This window comes from Gopherus evgoodei, chromosome 1 (genome assembly GCF_007399415.2).
Source record: "Gopherus evgoodei ecotype Sinaloan lineage chromosome 1, rGopEvg1_v1.p, whole genome shotgun sequence".
Classification (NCBI taxonomy): domain Eukaryota; kingdom Metazoa; phylum Chordata; order Testudines; family Testudinidae; genus Gopherus; species Gopherus evgoodei.
The window spans coordinates 47,139,597-47,162,048 of record NC_044322.1 but is presented as its reverse complement, the minus strand read 5'-3'; the positions used below and the strand labels follow the sequence as shown (position 1 = coordinate 47,162,048).

The following is a 22,452-nucleotide window of genomic DNA, read 5'->3' as shown; positions in this document are numbered from 1 at the left end:
GGGGATTTCTGGAACTCCTATCTTAAGAACTGTGAGCATTGATAAGTCATGTAAACAACACATATTGCCTCAAATTGTCAGTTCAATTTGGGCTAAGATGTAAGAAATAGATTCTAATTCTAGTCTTACAGGAAAAAAGCCTGTGGATTTGTACAAGATTCAAATATTCTTTCTAAAAGAAGGAATACCTACATATCCTTAGCCACTCCGGTTACTAAAGGGAACCTACAGTACAAACGTAACACAGGTAGAAGAGTAACAGAATGGCAAAAAACACTACAACACAGTGATTATAGGAAGGTGATTTAGTACAATATAGTAATTTACTCTTAAAAATTACAGGCTTTCACACTATCTCATGAGCTATAATTCAAATATTACACAAATTGGTGCCACATTACTTTTAGGAATCCAGTCTCTCACTAGAATTTTTGTCCAAGGTACATTAATGTGAATGGAAGATATATATATATATATACACACTGCTCGTACATCAAATGGAGAAGAAAACACTTAATCCATTAAACCACCACACACAATTTAATTTATAACATTGCAAAAAAAGGTTTTCAAATATCATCCATTTTGTCATTTACCACGTCTGGTAATTCTTCAGTAAGACATCAGTTACTGATGTTCTTAATGTGTTGTACTTGTATTTGTGTTTTCTTCTTCTAGTAAAAATAGTTAGCTCTGGGCACTTCTGAAAATACTTTGCAGTGACAGATTGTATTCATTTGTCTTCTCCAACTGACACAAAGGGGGCAGATCTTCAGCTGGTGTAACTGACATAGCTCAATCAAGAATCTATTAATATGACACCCCCTAACCACCAATGGTACAAAAAAAAAACAATCTCCCCTTTTACAGGAGAATAGCACCCTAAAAGTTAGTTTTAAGGCACCAATTTAGGTATCGACTGAAGTGAATGAGACCACTTTTGGAGTAAGGTGCTACTAAATGTGAGTAAAAGTATCAGAATTTGTCCCTAAATTATCAGAGCAACTAAATTCACGTATCAATCTACTCTGAAGTCCTCTTTCAGCACATCTATACCAGCAATTAAAAACCCAGTGATCACACCTCTATATCTTCTCATTCATATTCACTAACATTTCTTTGCGCACTTTTGATCTACCACTTTTGGACAGATAAGGAGTGGAATCAGCTGAGCTGCAAGCAGTTAGCACAGCACAGTCCTGAGGTCCTCATGCAGTTTTAAAGATCCGTATATTTTAAAGATCAGAAAGACCATTATGATTCCTGCACAACACAGACCACATAAATTTACCCAGTAACTCCTGTATCTAGGCCCATAATTTGTGGATGAACTAAAGCTTATCTTTTAAAAAAGATATCCAAACTTGAGTAAAGAATCAGTGATGGAGAATTTACCATCCCAAATCTCAGTTATTTTGAAATATTTATTTCTTGTGTTTCAGTTTCCTTTATTTCAATGACAGTATCAGTCCTGGTATTGTTATCAGCTCCCCAGAAACCAGCATTGACATCACTTTGCCTCCTTCATTTGCCATCCTATGGTTGTCTCCACTGATGGACTGAAATTCTTTTGCCCTCATTATTTGTGATTTGCTATTACAAAAATGTCTCCATAGACCAGAGGTTCCCAAAATGATTTTTTGCTGAACCCACTTTAGAGATTCATGACACAAGTATGCTCCCTTTGGCACAGGGGAAAGGGGAGACTTGGGTGGTGGTGAGTTCAGAGTCTGTGTGAAGAGGAAGGTAAAGGGGAAAATCCCCATATGACTAGCATGTGTGGGGAAGAGACTCTCGTGCTCCATTCAAATCCCAGCTGCCCAGAGCAGCAACTGATGCACGGTGGCTCTGCAGCCTCCCAGTGTGCATGTATATGGGGGGCCATGAGGTATGCATGGGGTATATTCTTTATACCTTTGTTGCAGTCTTTTTTTATTGTATAAAAATGTATCCAAGTCTGTGGGGGAGGGGAGAGAGTAGTTTGTTTTAATTGGTAAATAAAACAGGCTTGATAACTTCCTAACATTTACGCTCAAGTAACATTGGCAAGTGGTTAGACAACTTGTTTACCAAGTTTAAAACTGCTGCAATTTGAAAGAGCTCAGTTACTAACCCTTCAACCACCAAATTGTATCTTAAAATGGAAAAATAGCATTTAGCTAAGAATATGCATATAAATATTTAAGTGTGGTAGTATAGGGCGAGCTAAATAAAAAGCATGATCGACAGATTGTGAAATTAACTATGTATTACTGCTATTTTTTTTTAAATACCTTTCAACAAAATCTTTCTTGGTGTTATCCTTCCAAACTTCTCTAATTCAGGATTTAACCATACCTTCTCTGATCAGTAAGTTTCAGTTTTCCCTGAATATGATTCTTGAATCTAGGCTTTGTCCAAATATTGATGCTTCTTCCTCCATATCATTTATAAAATCTAACTTTTTTCCTCTGTGTCTAGATAGTAAAAACTTTCGTGATCAATCTCGATTACTGTCAATCTTGATTACTGCAACGTTCCCCTTTATGGTCTTCATGCCACCCATGTCTTGATTCTGCCTCAACTTCCTTGTAAAATATGGATGCTAATGTTTTCTCCTGCATCTCTTAATCCAATCACTACAATGCAAATGATACCAGTTTCAATACCCTTTTTGTGTGCATCTCATACAACTGTTTCTTAAAGTATCAACTACTCTGTTCACAAACCTTGTGCACTTATTAGTGACCAATCACTCTTTCTGTAATCCCTATGGTTCTTTTCTAACCTTATCACCTTATTTTCTTTAAACCCCTTTTTGTATCTTGTGTGAAAATAGATTGTAAGCTTTTTAGATAGGGAATACTTGTAATTTATATATACTGTAAGGTGCCTGACAATTTTGGGTGCTGTAAAATAATAATGTTAAGTCTGTAAATACCTACTTCGTCAGACGCATACCCATGAAAGCTTATGCTCCAATACATCTGTTAGTCTTTAAGGTGCCACAGGACTCTCTGTTGCTTTTTACAGATCCAGGCTAACATGGTTACCCCTCTGAATGTTAAGTCTGGTTAATGATATATTAATTAGAAGAAAAATGTGAGCAAGTCCATACACTGGAGATGCTTGGAAAGTGTAGTTTTTCTGTGGAGCTTTGTCTGCAAGACTCAAAACATAGAAAAACAGATGTCAACATGGACCTCTTTAATAAAAGTTTTAATCTATTTGGACAGGATAGCTTTGGCTTGGTCTATTGTGGATGCCCCAAAATGTCCAACAGCCATTAATCTACCCAAAATTCTAGATTCTTAGTAAGGCAAAACTTTGCTGCCCTTCCATGAATCCAGACAGTGAAACCGTTATACCCTGTCATCTGAGAAAGGGGTGTGGGGGGAAGGTACTTATGCACAAAGGAACATAATCAAAGTCACCTTATTTTATATACTAGGTTGTTACGTGAGAATGACTATAGAAGGTTACTGACTAAACAACAGCTAAAATCAGAAATCACCATCTTGTCCATATGGCCAAAGGGAGGCTTGCACAAGATCTTTAAGTCACAATTTAAACTATATCTTAGGACAAACTCCAAGACAAAGATCTGTATCTTATAAGAGCCCTGAAGAAACTAATCAGTTTGGGAAACCAGTGAAAAAACAACAACCCTATATGGGACACACAGAGGTCAGAAGCCCAACCTTTTGAACTACTGATAGTCAGGTACATACCAAAAACTTCCCACAGAAGATTTAGGACTTTGTTCAAGGCGCACACACACACACAGAGCTGTCTCCTAGGAAAATAAAACAACTTCTTTCAAATTATGTAATAAGTAATGGATGCAGTGGGACTCCTTCCTCCAAGAGGGTTAACCCCTTGCACATGAAGTCATCAGAGATAGGGTCTCCACCACTACACTCCAGATCCTATCACTGAGACAGGAGACTGAGAATCTGGGTAAGGAGTCACTGCTTGTACATGAACAGCTCGAATATTGACAAACCAGGCTCTTCTTGGGCAAGCAGGAATAGTTGCATCTGCCTCAATCTTTCAGACAACTTTGACTAATGGGAAGCTGGGGATAGGAGGGAGTCAGATAAAGCAGGCCCATGGACCAAGGGACAAAAAAGATTCTATGGTGGGCCACAACAGACCACATCTAGGTACCCAATGCAATTCTTCTGGAATTAGGTATTCATCACTAACAAACAGGTCATATATGGGAACTCCCACCTAGACAAAGGGGTTCTAAATAATAAGAGGGAGCGACCACTTCCGAGGAAATACTGCATTTTCATTTAGCCTGCATGCAAAGATGGACTGACCACCATGAGGGCTATTAGATGCTTTTCTTTCCACAGGAAGAGGATACTCAATTTTCTTATTAACCTGGGATGCCTGGTTTTCCACAATGATTTCAACATATCAGAAAACAGTTCCATTGTCTGATCAGATCACTGCTGCTGCTACTTTTTTTCCCTTTTGTCTCTTTGAAGCTGATTAGAGCCAATCTCACTGTTCTATGTGAAACTTTACAATAAAAGCAAATGGCCATTTATGTGCAATTTAAACTCTCTTGGAGACAACTGTCGTTATGCCATCCAGAAGGCCACCTGTGCCCTCTACCTCAGACTTCCTCTAGTGCAGGGAAAATTGAAAAAAGTCCTTTATGGACAGGGTGAGCTTTCTATTATCAGATGGGCATAATCTTGACATGAGAAGAAATTAAGAAAGCTGTGTCCAGATTGGTGGTCCTGTGAATAGCAAGCTTTAATAGATGTATATGAATCTGAAAGTGAATCTGAGGAATGGATTATTTGCATGACACAAGGACAAGGAAGTGAAAACTTTGCTGGGTGATAGCACCTAGAATTCACAAACTCTTTCTAGTTTCATAGCTCTCTCCACTAAGGGGAAGACTTATTTATAATTAGTCTGGAAGTGCACATACGATTGGACAAGACTATGTGAGTTTAGAAGACCTCATGAACCAGGCTAAGGAAGTCCTACTCTCTTTGGTCTTTTCCACAAATGACTGAGTCTCTGGAAGAAAAGATTCCAAGGGTAAACATTTAACTCCCAGCAGGAATACAAGATCTTTAATTCAAATATACATGACACTTCAATGTACATAGTATCAAGTTGTGGCTCTGATAGTGAAGACGTTTTAAGTCTACTGATTGGAGGAGCCTGACAGAAACTAGCTTATCTATACATGGAAGTTATCTCAATATAAGTTGAGATGTAAATTTAGACACATTCATTTATACCGGTACAACTCTGTCTGTTGACACTTATTCTTGTATAATAGACCCCTTTATCTTCCTCTTCACTCATTCTGGAATCAGTGTGTCCCCCTGGCTGGTTGTACCAGTAAATCTTTCCTGTACAGACAAGCCCAAGTCAAAGGATATGAGTTATCATTCAACATGTTTCTTTCCACCATCTCCAAAAGGCCCTAATGCAGTTTCTTAATTTTCTACCTTCATCACCAAACTTTTGAGTCAGTTTTCAACAATGAATTTTGTTTTTATATTTAATCTATTGTATTTTTGACTTATAAGCAGTGTAAAATAAATTCTATATCCATAACAACTCAACTGTACTGTTTTTCAAGTTAACTTGAAGTTGGCCAAGAAAGTTTTCAAGTTCTTTCCTGGTGCACATCTTGAAGGCAAGTAAGAAAAGCATGTACACAAGCAACAGGATGTATTGCAGGAGTGTATATAAAACACATGGACAAGCAAGGGAGTTTTGTACTGTTGTAATATTTAATTGGTCACCCAATTAAAGGTTTCAATACATGTCATAAGGGCAAGTGCTAAACAGATATTGGTTTAAAGGCACATGGAAGGGAAGGCTGTGAAAAAACAACCACTACCAACATCAATTTTGGAATACCCCTGGGTACTGAGGTTAGGCTGAAGGTAAAGAACTATTTTATTGTATTATAGAAGAAATGTTCCAGAGCAAAACCTGGCACTGGGATGTTATTCACATCCTACAGGTTTATCAAGGCTAGATAATTTTCTGGGAGTAATTCCTAGGATCCCTGTGTAGATTGATTCTATTTTAAACCTCATGGGGGTGATGAGTGGGGCAAATACCAGTCTAACCATTTCAAGTCCAAAATCAAGCAGAGTCCCCTGCTGGGTTTTGAATGATAAATTAAGTTGAATAAGAGCTGGAGAACCTCTGCCTGCAGGGAACTGCAATCACAGCATGAACATCCTTTAGATGCTGAATAAAATTCTGGCACAGTGCCTCATTTTTCTTTGGACCTCGACAGAGGAGGAGAAAATAATATAAGGAAAAAAGATGCTTGTCCTTAAAAAATTTTTTTTACTACATAGTCCAGTGTTATCATGCAGCAGTTCCACTTGTTTGATGTGATGAGTCCACCTACAGGTTATGTCAGAGTAGTACTTACAAATCAAAGGGCTTGCTCAGAAAGTCTTTATAAAATTCTTTTCTGGAGCAAGAACAAGTATGTCTCTTCAGGTTTGCTCCAGGATGAGACAAATGGGCAGAAAAAAAAATTAATTCTGCATAAAAGCAGAAAACTAGGCTGCTGCAAGAGAAAGGGATGTGAAGGGAATGCAAGACATCAGTTGGCTAGCGGAATCCTTGGTCTGACCCAAAACTGCCACTTATGTTCTTAAGCCACTGTCCCTGAACGTATCAAGACCAAAGGAGTACATGTATTTCCTTCTTTGAGAGAGTTACTGACCTAGTGGATAGTGGGTAAGCAGTAGATCTGATATATCTTGATTTTAAGTAAGGCTTTGGACACTGTCCCACATAACATTTGCATAAAGCAAACTAGGGAAATGTGGTCTAGATTAAATGAATATAAGGTGGGTACACAACTGGTCGAATGACCATATTCAAAAGGCAGTTATCACTGCTGTCAAACAGATGGTATATCTAGTGGGTCCCACAAGGGTCTGCCCTGGGTCTGGTACTATTCAATATTTTCATTAATGACTTGGATAAAGGACTGGAGAGTGTGCTTATAAAATTAGTGGTTGATGCCAAGCTGGGAGGCGTTGCTCACATTTTGGAAGACAGGATTAGAATTCAAAATGACCTTTACAAATTGAAGAATTGGTCTGAATTCAACAAGATGAAATTCAATAAAGACAAGTGCAAAGTATTACATGTAGGAAAAAAATCAAACGCACAACTAAAAAACTGGGGAATAGCTGGCTAGGAAATAGTACTGCTGAAAAGGACTGGGATACAGTGGATCAAAAACTGAATATGATTCAACAATGTGATGCACCTGCAAAAAAGGCTAATATTCTGGGGCGTATTAACAGGAGTGTCATATGTAAGACACGAGAGGTAATTGTCCTGTCCTATTTGACAACTGGTGAGGCATCATCTGGAGTACTGTGTCCAGTTCTGGCTGATGCACTTTGGGACACACAAAAATGATAAAAGGTTTAGAAAACCTGGCCTATTAGGAAAGATTAAAAAAAACTGTGCATGTTTAGTCTTGAGAAGAGAATAGTGAGGGGGAACTTGATAGTCTTCAAGTGTGTTAAGAGCTGTTATATAGAGGATAGGGATCAATTGTTCTCCATGTCCACTGAATGTAGGACAAAAAGAAATGGGCTTAACCTGCAGCAAGGGAGATTTAGATTAGATGTTAGGAACAATTTTTCTAACTATAAGGGTAGCTAAGCTCTGGAATAAGCTTCAAAGGGAGATTGTGCAATTCCCATCACTGGAGGCTTTTAAAAACAAGTTGGACAAACACCTTTCAGGAATAGTCTAAGGCCTTGGCTACACTTGGAGGTGTGCAGCGCTGGGAGTTACAGCTGTCTTCGTACAGCTGTGTAGGGACATCGCTGCAGTGTGGCCACACTGACAGCTACTAGCACTGCAGTGTGGCCACATTTGCAGCGCCGTTGGGAGTGGTGCATTGTGTGCACGGTGGGTTGTGGGAAGGGGACAGAAGGGTGTGGATCATTCCACTTCCTGTTCCAACGCCCCATGGTGCATCGCTTCACATCCCAGCAGTCACTGTTTTTCTGTCCATGTTTGGTGTCATCGTGAGTCTCCCAATGGTTTCTGTGCAGAGCGATTTCTGTGGGAAATGGAGCAGAAGCTGATGAGGACTTTGCTGATGAGTGTCGCCAGCACATCACGTTTGGCAGTTGAGCTATTCCTTCAGCTCCAAAGTGACAGTGAGGAGTCCGATGACAATATTGAGTCACCTGACGCGTATGACACTAAATTGCTTGTGGCAGTAACGGAAATGCTCAGCACCGTGGAACGCCGCTTTTGGGCTTGGGAAACAAGCACTGAGGCCAAGTCTACATCTAAAATTTTGCAGCGCTGGTTGTTACAGCTGTATTAGTACAGCTGTATAGGGCCAGCGCTGCAGAGTGGCCACACTTACAGCAACCAGCGCTGCAAGTGGTGTTAGATGTGGCCACACTGCAGCGCTGTTGGGTGGCTTCAAGGGGGGTTCGGGGAACGAGAGAGCAAACCGGGAAAGGAGACCAGCTTCGCCGCGGTTTGCTCTCGCGTTCCCCGAACCACCCTGCAAACCGCAGGGAAGGAGACCTGCTTGCTCGGGGGTTCGGAGAACGAGCGAGCAAACCGGGAAAGGAGACCAGCTTCGCCGCGTTTGCTCTCGCGTTCCCCGAACCACCCTGCAAACCGCAGGGAAGGAGACCTGCTTGCTCGGGGTTCGGGGAACGCGAGAGCAAACCGGGAAAGGAGACCAGCTTCGCCGCGGTTTGCTCTCGCGTTCCCGGAACCACCCAGCAAACCTCAGGGAAGGAGACCTGCTTGCTCGGGGTTCGGGGAACGCGAGAGCAAGCCGGGGAAGGAGACCAGCTTGATTACCAGAGGCTTCCTCAGGTATGCTGGGATACCTGCTTATTCCATGGAGGTCAAGAAAAGCGCTGGTAAGTGTCTATACTTGATTACCAGCGCTGGATCCTCTACACCCGAGACAAAACGGGAGTACGGCCAGCGCTGCAAACAGAGAGTTGCAGCGCTGGTGGTGCCCTGCAGATGTGTACACCTCCTAAGTTGCAGCGCTGTAACTCCCTCACCAGCGCTGCAACTTTCTGATGGAGACAAGCCCTGAGTGGTGGGATCACATCGTCATGGAAGACTGAGATGACGAGCAGTGGCCGCAGAACTTTTGGATGAGAAAAGCCTCTTTCATGGGATGTGTGAGGAGCTCGCCCCCACCCTGCGGCGCAAGGACACGAGACTGAGAGCTGCCCTGCCAGTGGAGAAGCGGGTGGCTATTGCAATCTGGAAGCTGGCAACTCCAGACAGCTACCGATCGGTCGCGAACCAGTTTGGAGTGGGAAAGTCGACCATTGGAATCGTGTTGATACAAGTTTGCAGGGCCATTAATCGCATCCTGCTAAGAAGAACTGTGACTCTGGGGAACGTGCAGGACATTCTGGATGGCTTTGCACAAATGGGTTTTCCTAATTGTGGAGGGGCGATAGATGGGACGCATATTCCTATTCTGGCACCACCCCACCTAGCATCCAAGTACATTAATCGGAAGGGGGATTTCTCTATGGTTCTCCAGGCGCTTGTGGATTACTGTGGCATTTCATTGACATTTATATAGGCTGGCCTGGAAAGGTGCATGATGCACGCATCTTTCGGAACAGTGGCCTGTTCAGGAAGCTGCAGGTCGAGACTTTTTTCCCAGACTGGAAGATCACAGTAGGGGATGTTGAAATGCCCATTGTGATCCTTGGAGAGACCCTGCTTACCCCTTAATGCCTTGGCTCATGAAACCCGTATACAGGGAAGCTTGACAGGAGCAAGGACCGGTTCAACTACAGGCTGAGCCGGTGCAGAATGACTGTGGAGTGTGCTTTTGGCAGTTTAAAAGGGCGCTGGCGATCTCTTTATGGGAAGCTAGATTTGGGGGAAAGCAGCATCTCTGCGGTTATATCCGCGTGCTGTACCCTCCATAATCTTTGTAAAGGGAAGGGTGAAACAGTCAGTCAGGAATGGACCTCTGAGGTTCAACGCCTGGAGGCTGAATTTGCACAGCCAGAGAGCAGGGCTACTGGAGAGGCCCAGCACAGGGCTACAAGGATTAGGGATGCCTTGAGGGAGGAATTTGAGGCTGAAAGCCAACAGTAATGTTTGGCGCCTTGCACGGGAGTGAAGTGCAGTGGTTACAATGATTTGCAGTGCCTGTTTTTTCCTTGGGGTACGGTATCTTTCACTTTCTGCAATAATAAAAACTGTTTTAAAAGCCAAGAAATCATTTATTGAAAAGAAAGTAAGTAAAAGGGCAGGGGGGTGGGGTGGGGAACTGTACAGTCAGAGGTTTGAATATGTCCTGCCTAGAGTGCTGTGCAATGACTGCTGCACTTCAGGATGAAAGTGCTGCATGGTAATGGGGGTTGAGTGCAGAGGGTAAGGGTCGTAGTTCTCAGGGCTGGTAGGTAAACGTACAGGTGCTGGGGGCAGCTGGTGGTGGTAAGAACCTGGATGCTGGAGAAGGGGGTTTTGAGCTGACATTGGGGAACAGGGGAGAGAGCTTTGGGACGGGGCGGCGGCACGGTAGTGCTCTGCCTGCATGGCTACGAGTGACTGGATACAGTCTGTTTGGCACGCCAGCAGGCTTATCAGCTGCTTTGTGCTTTTCTTCTTAGCCAATGCCTTTCTCCTGCTTTCTCTTTCCCTTCAGCACTGCATTTTTTCTCTCCAGTCCTGCAGCTTCTTACTCTCTCTGGCAGACTGATTCATAACTGCTTTCACCATATCTTCTTTGCTTTTTCGTGGCTTTTTCCTCAGGTTTTGTAGCCTTTCAGCAGTCTCTGATACGGCCAGTCGAGTAGTAGTAGTAGTCAAGGACACTGTTATTAGAAAGACAAAAATTGAAACATTTAACAGAGAGGCAGCATTGTGTATAATCACAGTGAAGGAGTTTACAGTCTCACGTTAGCATACTTTCCACATACCAAACAGAGCACAGAGAGCCCACAGCAGCGAAGACACGGTGAGTAAGGGGGAATGAGTGCAGGAGTTAATTAATCCTGGAAGCTATCTCGCTGCTGCGGGTCACCTGGGAAGGGGGACTGATTGGTTCAGGGCTGCACTGGGGTTTGTGTGCATTGGGGAAAGCAAAGAGCTGCAGGGGAACCTACACTGAACACTATCCCTACATTTTGCACAGGAGTTAATCCTGGAAGATATCTCACTGCTGTGGGTCACCTGGGAAGCAAGGGAGGGTCTTCTACAGCAATGCAGATTCCATCCTGGCCCCTATGCAGCTTGCCTGTGTGCAGCAATGGTCCCCCCACCCCTCGTGGCACAGTGGCGCAGACGCATTAGCTTGACTGGGACAAGGACCATGGTGACTCTCCCTATAAGCTTGCACAAGCGCATTGCCCACGCTCTGGCAGAAACTTTTGAGGAGATTACCGCGATGTGATAGACCACATCAATGGGCTATTCCACATCTAGCCATGCATGCATGCAGCCCTAACCCCACCTTCCTCTCCCGAAACATTTCCATCATGAAAATAAAAGCTGCTTACCGGGAACCCGCTCCTCTGCTTCTTCTTCACCAAGAAGTTCCAGCTGCTGCAACTGGCTACCTTCCTCCTGGCTTGAGAAGAGCTCCTAGCTGCATGCCTCCTGGGACTCCGGGGTGTCTCCCCCTAGCCCAGTACCCTCACTTTCGGTTTCCTCCTCCCACTCCACCTCCCTCTCGTCTGACCACTCTGAACTGTCCATCATGGTCATTGGATTGGCAGTGGGGTCACCCCCAAGTATCGCGTCCAGCTCCTTGTAAAAATGGCAGGTCGTGGGGGCAGCACCTGAGCAGTGGTTTCCCTAGCGGGCTTTGCAATAGGCACTCTGCAACTCCTTCACTTTAACCCTGCAGTGCACCGCGTCCCGGTCATGGCCCCTTTCCAGCATGGCCCTTGATACCTGCCCATAGGTATCGTAATTCTTACGGCTGGAGCGCAGCTGTGACTACACAGCTTCCTCCCCCCAAACACTGATGAGGTCCATCATCTCGCCATTGCTCCATGCTGGGGCTCGTTTGGCGCATGGAGGCATGGTCACTGACTGATTGCACTCCACACCTCGTTGAGCAAACAGGAAGGGGATTTTTAAAATTCCCAGGGCATTTAAAGGGCGGATCACCTGAGGCCAGGGCAGTAGAGTTTGAACTGATGAGCAGAGCAGCTGAACAGGTATTCTGGGATACCTCCTAATACCTTGGAGGCCAATTACAGCGCTTGTGGTGGCCACACTTGCGGAGCAGCGCGATATCACCAGCACTGCAATCGTTATACCTGAGGCAGAGCAGGAGTCCGGCCAGCGCTGCAGCCAGGGAGATGCAGCGCTGTATGTGCCTTGCAAGTGTGGATGGTGAGTAAGTTGCAGTGCTGGTGGTGGGTTTACAGCGCTGCAACTCTCCAGTGTAGCCAAGCCCTAAATTTAGTTGGTCCTGCCACAGTTCAGAACATTAGACTTGGTGACTTCTTGAGGTCCCTTCCAGCCCAACATTTCTATAACATCCTCAAGATGGTATTCTACTATAGTTTTAGACACACAGATCAGTCCTGTCCAGGTTTTCCTCAACGGCTTGAGGGCTGAAGAGTGACAACTAGCTTGAAAAAGAAACTTGGATATGCTGTCCAAGACTGCACAGGGCAAACAGGATCTGAGAAATCCAAGAATGTCCCCTGGTCCAAATTTCTATATGTTCAAATTTTCCAAATACTCTCTTACTTGCTCTCTATGAAGAGTTGTTTGTATTAAGTCTTCCTTGTTTCTTAATCATAACATTTTTAGTTTTATTAATGACATTTTAAAAACAAAATTCAGCATTTCAGTCCTTCTCAATACTTCTTTCCAACAGCTCTTACTCATGAGATTTCTTAATTTGTCAAAATTTACTTTCCCGAAATCAAATGCCTTTTTAGAGCTCTGTTCTTTTACTCCATTCCTTATTATACTGAATGAAAGTAATTGGTTTGAGGATTTCATATTATTCTCTCATTTTCAGTCAATTGGTCACTATTAGTAAGAAACAGATCCAGGATAGCTTCTGCTCTACTTGTTAAAGATGTATTGTTAACTGGTGTACTAGTGATGAGACAGTTAAAGTACCAATTGACAATCCCTATCCTCCTAAAGTTAGACTTGGACCACATAGGCTAAAGACGAAGAAGAGGGCATAAGTGATTACTCTCTGTTAAACAGTGAAAAGCATCTTTGAAACAGTCCAAATCATAAGACCATGCTGGACTTTTTCAGCAGAAGTACAATTATATGTGAAATTAATTACTGTAGGTTCACTTTTCAAAAAAAGTGCCAGATGATACGCATTTTCCAGTAGCTATCTGAACCTCTGATTTGTAATATTTCCTGCCATATTAAACGTGTTCAGAACATACATTTCTGGGTGGGAATCTTAGGAATTCAGGAGTTAAACCTGAAAGATCAGGACAACATACTTTGTTCCCTACTTCACGGAATTCCTACAACCTAATTAAATGGCTCATCAAGCTAGTGCAGGGATCAGCAACCTTTGGCATGCAGCCCACCAGGGTAAGCATCCTGGTGGGCCAGGCTGGTTTGTTTACCTGCCGTGTCTGGAGGTTCGGCCGATTACAGCTCCCACCGGCCGCAGTTTCATGCTTCAGGCCAATGGGAGCTGCGAGAAGTGGCGTGAGCCGAGGGATGTGCTGGCTGCGGCTTCTCACAGGCCCCATTGGCCTGGGACAGCGAACCGCAGCCAGTGGGAGCCATGATCAGTTGAACCTGTGGATACAGCAGGTAAACAAACTGGCCTACCTGGGGGCTTACTCTGGCGAGCCGCATGCTAAAGGTCGCCGATCCCTGAGCTAGTAGTATATCGTAAAGACACAGGGCACTCTTCTATAACTATCCTGTGGCAGGTGCTCAGAGAAGATTGCACTGTGGCTAAAATAAGCAGAGGTTTCTGCTATGACAGTTTTCAGTTCCTGTGTATCCAAAGATCTGTGAACTGTCAAATAGTGTTTTCTGTCAAATAGGGTGGAAATTGTCAAGTCCTGAATCTTGATTCTGTTGAATGGCAAGCATGCACATATACTGATTTTTACTGCCTCTTTAACCTTTCATCATTCTCTGATCCAGATTTATGGCAAATTTGTAATATGGTATCTCTTTATATTTATTTGACTTGTCAAAATGTCCTTTTGTAAGAAACATTTCATGTTCTAGTAGCCTTTTAAGTGGGCTGACTGTACACAGGGAGGCTGTTTCAGTAACATCTCTTTTGGTAGTCTCAATTAGGGAAAGAATTTTGCATAACTGATATTTATGAAATTCCAGCAGGCTGTACACAACACTTTAAGCTAATTCGTCAGCAACTTGTTTCGGTTTAGGAAGGGGCTGTAAAATGTGCACAGTAGGATTCCAGTCTGCAGTGATATTTTCTGTTTGGAGCTTTTTAAGGGACTTTTTTGTCCTGTGTAATAAACACCTGCTGATTTTCATGTGGTTGGAACCAAATCCTTCAAATTCCATTTTTTATTACAAAAACTCATGAAATACCACATGAAAGCAATGTGCAAAACATTCCACATGTGTAAAGCCACCCTCATCAAATGCTCTAATAATATTCAGTTGTTCAATGCATTGTTAGTGACACTGAACACTTTTCAGAAGTTCAGAAGAAAGTCACTTATCTGTACCTCAAATTCTTGGTCCAATTTTTAGCCATATGAGACTTGTTAAAGTCTTTCAGAGACAGTAGTGTTGTTTTGCTGGGATTTTGTTGCAAGTGTTTTATAGTAGATTCAGAGGATAAGGAAAACAATAAGCAGTGAGATAAGTAAATAACTGTTTGGTTGTGCAAGTCAATATATAATTAATAAAGAAATATATAATTCTCCCTGACCAGCTTCTAGTACCTTAACAGCTGAAAATTGTCCAGGACAATATTTTAAGAATTTAAAAAATATTGTTCTGAGGATCTATGAACTGAAGGATTGCCCAGAATTGGGCTCTGGTTGCTTCTGCTACAGAAAATGGCATAAGGCATAATCTCCATCTCCAGGTATTTTAGAGTGAAAGCTCTGTTATGACTTCTGACAAAGTGTTTTCTCTTCCTGCTCCTCAAAGGCTTGTTACATTATTAGGGTACCTTTTGAAAAAAATTATACTTTCAAGATGGTCCCTAAACTGGGCTCTTTGAACTCTGAACAGTGACCAGTGCAAGTTTTGTGGAGAAAACAAAAAGATGACACATACATAGTAGCCATTTTGGAGGCCCAGACGGCTCCATAGACAGGATCTGTAAGGAAAAGGGATGTGAATACAAGAGGGTAATACAGAGTTTAACTTTTTTTCTGTTACATGTTAATATTGATTTTTAATTTTTAGTCAGACTGCTGATTGCCTGGCCTGCTGGAGAGTGCCAAACATTTAGCAAAATAATTTGATTAACTGAAAGAAATAGTTCCTCGGTGTGTGAATAAAATTAGGAGTCTGGATATGGCAGAAGGGGAGGGAGGGGGAGAGAGAGAACAGTGTGCAGCAGAGGAGAGCTGGGGGCTAGCAAGGAGATAGTCAGCTTGTTAGCATCTGTGCTCCAGATCTCAGGTATGACAACAACAACAAAAAGCTTTGAAAAATCAGAGAGCAAGGTGGAGAGAAATTTTGAGCACACAGGATTTACCAGTTTTTCAGCAAAGTGTACCAAGGAATCCCCAGATTGTCATAGTCTATTGGCATAAATTGCTAACCATGTATATGCAACCACAGAAGCTACAAGTCATGCAGGTTTTAGACCTCGAAATGAAACAAACTGTGCAGGTAGCATCAATAAATTTTCTCCCAGTGATAGGAGAGGACAAAGTGTCCATGTTGATTCTTTTAACTCCATCAGCTGCTATGGATACCACTGATCACAATGTGCTGCCATATTTGAGGAGTGGATGGTACTGCTGCTCATTACTGGCTACATTCCTTTCTTTGGTCCAAAGGATTGTTTTGGGCAACTGCTCCAAGAATTCTCCTATGCAGGGTTCCACATGAATCTTATTGTCTCATCTCTTGTGTAATAGGTACACAAGGCCATTTGATGGGTTAATGAGGAGGCATGGGCTGTGCTACCATCAGTATGATATTCTCTGTTTCATCTAATTTGAATGGTGCAGTGGATAGTATTTGTAAGAAAATGACCCTTGGAGAAGGGCTATCTGGTTGAGGCTCCATTCAGACAAGACTGAGGTAATAATGATTAGAAAATCAGAAGGATTGGTAAAGATTATATTAGTATCCCTCACTGGAGGAGTGAAAGCACCATATGGGACAAAGAATCACAATTTAGGAGACTAGTTAGATCCTAGGACACTCCAGAGCAGCTATACTGAAGAGTGCATTTTTTTTTATTTTTGTTTTGCATCTGTGCCCAGGAAGGAGGGTGTTTATGAGGGGTGGGCAAACTTTTTGGCCCGATGGCTGCATTGGGTTTCATAAACTGTATGGAGGGCCAGTTAGGGGAGGGGGTTGTGGGCCGGCCCCAACCTATCTGCCCGCCCCCGGGACTCCTTCCCCATCCAAAACCCCCTGCTCCCTGATGGTCCTCCCGGGACCTCTGCCCCATCCACACACACCCACTCCTGGTCCCACCCACCCCTGGACCCCCGTCGCGCCATCCAACCCCTCCTCTCATTCCTGACGGCCCCCCCGGGACGACGGCCCCATCCAATTACCCCTTCTCCCTGTCTCCTGACTGCCCTGAAACCCCTGCCCCTGACTGCCCCCTGCCGCCCCATCCAACACCCCCCTCCTTCCTGACTGCTCCCCGGGGCCCCTGCCTCATCCACACACACCCACTCCCTGTCCCCTGGACCCCTGCCGCCCCATCCAACCCCTCCTCTCATTCCTGAGAGCCCCCCCGGGACCCCTGCCCCATCCAACTACCCCTTCTCCCTGTCCCCTGACTGCCCCCTGCCACCCCATCCAACACCCCGCTTCTTCCTGACTGCTCCCCAGGACCCCTGCCCCCATTCAACCCTCTGTTTTCCCCCCCGAGCACCATCCACACCCCTGCCCCCTGACCATCACTCTGAACCTCCCTGCCCTCTGTCCAACAGCCCTTGCTCCCTACCCCCTTACTGTGATGCCTGGAGCACCAGTGGCTGCCGGTGCTACAGCTGTGCCACTCAGATGGAGCTGGGCCTCGCCACCGCCACCACCACGCAGAACAGCCACCGGGTCAGGCCCAGCTCTGCAGCTGTGCTGCCCAGAGCATTGCACTGGTGGCGGAGCAAGCTAGCTGAGGCTGTGGGGGAAAGGGGACAGCGCAGGAGGGGCTGGGGCTAGCCACCCGGGCCAGGAGCTCAGGAGCTGGGCAGGACGGTCCCGCGGGTCACGGGCCGTAGTTTGCTCACCTCTGGTGTATATACTTTTCAGTACAGACCATTTTAGAGTTATTCAAATCATTGTCACCTCAAGGCTAGACTATTGTAATGCACTTTACCTGGGTTGCATCTGGAGACCATCTGGAAACTGAAGACATCACACTATGTGTCTGCCCAACTGTTAAACAGAGCTTCACAATGAAAGCTCCGAATCCCTGACTTCTGTTATCCAGCTGTTTTCGGGTTGATTCCAAGCTGTTGGTTTTAAACTTTGTAACTCTTGTTGCATAAGGTGGCACTAGCCAACACGTCTGACAGGCCTGAGTTTGTAAGTTGGGTGGCATTGATCTGGCTTGTGGTGTCAATTGTTTAACATAAATGGAATTTGACATAATCAATCAGTAGCACTAAAATAGTAGCTCTACCTGGCATGGGGACGTGTATACCTATCTCCAAGAATAGTTTTAACCTACATAGTGGTTTAAGAAATCAATGAATCACATCAAGATACAAACAATAAGAAGTGCAAGACACTAGGAGAGAAAAAGTTTATTGGGAAGAGAGACAAAAAGGGGAAAAGTACTACTTTATAAAGCAAGCAGAAAGTCGGTATATCAACAAACACCTTCTGCATCCCCAGTCAGCAGCTACACAAAGTCCTTGTGACTTACTAGAACACTATGAACAACTAAAAGTTGTGAGATCTCTGCCTGTCTCCGGCTCAGTCCTGACCACAGCAGCCAGTTCCCCATATCTCATCTCAAAACATAAACCACATTGTACTTATTATCTGAGCATGGACTGGAACTGTGCTTCAGGTTATTAACTGAGGGAAATCCTATGGTCTGTGTTAGACAGGTGGTCAGACCAGACCATCAGTGCTCCCTTCTGGTCTTATAATCTATGAATCTATAAATTTAAGGCATATATGACAGCATGGTGTAGTATACAGGTTATCATCATCTAGAGTTTGAGACTGCTGCGTTAACCAAGAGGTGAAACCATGAATGACTTATGCAGGTCTTCGCAAAAGGGTGCCAGTAAAACTTGTATTGTACCACATCAGATATTATGCACATATCTCATACAGAAATTGTTTTAGAATTGGAAGTAGAACTATGCAGGTCATGGAGGGATAGAACAATTATAACTAATATTTTAGAAAGCTCTAACCATAACCTAAAGTAGCCTAATATTGTGAACTTATGGTTTGATATCTCATGATCTATCAGGGATAAAATGGATGCCATGTATCAATGAAAGGTATCAACGAATATGTACTGAATACTGGTACTGGGACACTAACAATGAAATTCCATTATTTGGTGAGATAAGGAACACACATTTATAGAACATACTTTTTTTTTTCCTTTTTTTTCAGGGGGAGAGTATAAGGCGAGAGTTTTTAATTTGAAAGTAGTGGCTTTTTGAAGTTGCTCAAAGGTTTGGAATGCTAGATGCTGTCTCAGCAGATATATATTAATAAGCAGAGTGCTAGGTAAAGTGGGTTATAAATGCACCCATGACTATGTAATTTATTACATGGGTTTCAACAACTATGCAATTATAAATAAAACCCAGACACATAGAAGAGCCTAGATCCATCAAGGCTGAGGGCCAACATCTTCTATTGGCATCAATGATAACTGATGGTGTTCAGCACCTCACAGAATTAAGCTGTTGGTAGCTATGGTAGACGCTTTAGAAACATGCAAAAAATAAAACAAACCAGGCATGCAGATTTTGAAAGACAGCAAGAAGAGAAATGAAATATTTATGCTTTAAACTTGAGTAATTAAAAGGAAATATGTTTTACAACATACAATAAACAGATTTATGTTGATCAATTTGAAAAAGAGGCAGCAATTCCAAATGAGATGAAATGAAGTTTATTTACTACTTTGTAATCTTGTTATAATTAAAATCTTTAAACATATAAACAATAGATCAAATTCTTACAAAGAGAACAGAAAAGCTAATTGTCGTTTGCCAATAAAAGATTCATCTTACATTATCAAGACACTACACAAAAATTCTGTGCACTCACACCCTAGGAAGCATTCACTTGGTATACTCCATTCAGCAGAGTCAGTGGAGATGCCCTTTGAAGGGACAAGGAGAACATAATCTTTTTAATAAAGAAATGCTAGGAAATTATTCTGAATAGAATTTTTTCCATTTATATAATTACTCTGATTGATCAATGCTTAGATATCAAGATGATAAGCACTATATACATATCCAAGATAGACAACTTAACCCCTAAGCACGTTTACTATATCTAACACTACAATAAACAAGTAATTTCTTTTTCCTTTATCAGTACCATTGAGTGTGCATAAGACAGCTTGCTTATCAAAAGCCATTATTTTTATTATCTTCATATCTTAAAGAGGAAATAGTACTCCTTGATCAATAACTACTAAGTAGACAAGAAATACCTTTTTGCCTTGAGTGGAACATTTTCAAACATTGATGCTTACAAACTAGGCACTCAAATAGTGCCTTACTTCAACAGGAGTTATGAGTTCTAAGCATATCTGAAAATGAGGTTACGTATGTAGGTGTCAACATATACTTTAGTTGCTTAACTTTGGGTGTCCAATTTCAAAAATTTTGGACTGCCCAGGTAAAAACTCATCTTTGCAAAAGGGAAATAAATGAATGATGTATAGATGTGATTATTATACAGATTAGATATGCAACAATAAGTTACAAGACATGATTAATTATCTTCCCTTGGGTGAAAAGAATGATTATCCAATGTGGAAGAATTATTTTTGCTGCCATTCCATTAATATATACAGGTAACAGACACTCTTGGATTAAAAAAACTTTTGTTCCATTTACTTTTCAGACCTTTCTAGGAATAGTCTGAATAATTATCTATATCAACAGCAATTTCTTTCTGCTGAATATAATTGCATATTTTGATGAAAGCTTTGAAAATTAGAAGAGACCAGCCTTAAGAGCACCAGAGAAAGAATAAGTAAATCAAATGGTGTAAGGAAAGGCGTTTAAAATGTAATAGAGTAGGTCAAAAATGAAATTCTCTTTTTTTTTTAAATGAGGTGAATATACTCCTCTTGAACTAAGACACCACCAAGTGTAGGTTCAAAATTTGGTCTCATGTAAAATTGTTAAAAACTTGTTGTAAAAGTTTACTGGATTCTAAATATCTTTTTATTAAAAACTCCACTCGTTATAAAAACACAAAAGCCCCCAAAGATAATAGCTGTTATGTCAGACTATAAAAAGTTTTGCTTTATTTCTTTATAGGCAAACAGCCAATAGATGAAACACAAAGCAAAACACATTCTCCTTCCCAGAGCTTTGTTAATATCATTAATGATGCTGATATACAGTTGTGACAGCCAAAATGTGAACCTTTATCTTACAGCAGAAAGATCTATCACCATGAGATCACATAAAAAAAATATTGCTCTTTACATGTACCTTGTTGCAGTAATGACGAGATAAATGCTACCTCTTTAGGTTGCACTTTGTGTGTGTTGTGAAGTATTATAGAGAAAATTCCCATGACTACTGCCACTGATTCAGTTGCATTGCTGGTAGCCTAACTGTGGTCAGGACTCCTGTGGCTTCTGACATTTTAATCTCTGTCACTTGCCAGAAGCTGCCGGAGTTCATGGTGGGGCTCCCACCATTGCTGGCACCAATACAGCTAAACCAGTGCTAGTACCTTTAGGAATGTGTCTTAAGAAAGGACCTAAATGAAACTAAGCCAAGCCGGATTGCACTCTGTAAGAAAGAGTGAAATTAAACAATATCTGTCAAGTATCTGCTGTGAACTGTGATTCTTGTTTTTACTGATTTTAAGAGGTTAATTCAAATAATGTTGTAACCAAAGTTGCTAAGATGTGCCACCAGTAACACTGCTCTACAGCCAAAATGCTTCTGAAATAAATGTAGTCCAACTTTACTAATTCTGGATCACTGAGAACGAAAATGATGCTTAAAATTGTTGATTGGCTCCAGTTTTCAAGATATGCTATTGGGTCAGTATATACGACCCTTGACTTGGGAATGGCGGAGGATAAGTGAGTTATAAAGGGAAGGGATCTCAATTTAAACCAGAAATGTTGATTTTGCAAAGGGACACATTTCTGTTTAGCCAAAGTGAGCAGAGATGCCTCGTACTTGTGTGACCAGTGCAGATAACTTCTGCTATGTTTGTGGTAAAGTGACTTTTGCATCCCAAAAGTGCAGTATAACCACTATGGTTAAGAAATCCTATCACCTTTCTTTTGGCTGCAAAATTGGAGATCAGGACAAGAGGTGGGCCCCACACATATGCTGCAACACTTGTGCAACAAATCTTCGCCAGTGGTTGAACAGGAAAAGGAAATCTATGCCTTTTGCAGTGCCAATGATTTGGAGAGAGTCAACAGATCATACCAGCAATTGTTACTTCTGCATGGTGCCTCCAGTTGGGAAAGGTGTGTCAAAGAAGAAAAAGTGGACTGTGCATTATCTAAACATTCCATCAGCTATACGCCCAGTACCCCACGGATAAGGACTGCCGGTTCCTGATGCACCAGAATCATTCTCACTTGAGTCAGACGAGGAAGAGGAAGAGGATGAAACTTCTGGTCCTGAACCATCAATGTCACAGGACCCACATTTTCTCCCCTCCTCCTCCTCCGAACCACATCTCATAACACAAGGTGAACTGAATGACCTTGTCAGGGATTTGGAACTACCCAAGAGTAGGGCAGAGCTGTTGGGCTCCAGACTACAGCAGTGGAATCTTCTGGCAGGCTATCAGGGCAAATGGAGCCCATCAATGCTTGCAGACTATTGCTGGACAGTGACAAGAGATGCTCCATTTAATGAATACAAGAGACGAGCCAAGAAGCGCCGAGTAGACACTGAATAGGACTAAACTATGTACATAATAGTTTTTTGCCTTTTGTTTCATAATAAATTTTATTTATATAACCCTTTTGCTGATTTTTAAAGTGTTACATAAACAGGTCAGGTGAAATATTATCATGTAAAGCAACCATAAACACATGAAAAGACCTAGGTTTACAATTTATGATTAAAACTCTACTATCTACACAAT

General features: G+C 42.5%; 1 protein-coding gene across 1 annotated transcript in view; it reads right to left on the bottom strand.

The window, feature by feature from the left end:
- The window catches only part of NBEA (neurobeachin), an 853,790-nt gene that overhangs the window by 422,827 nt on the left and 408,511 nt on the right, over positions 1–22,452 (bottom strand).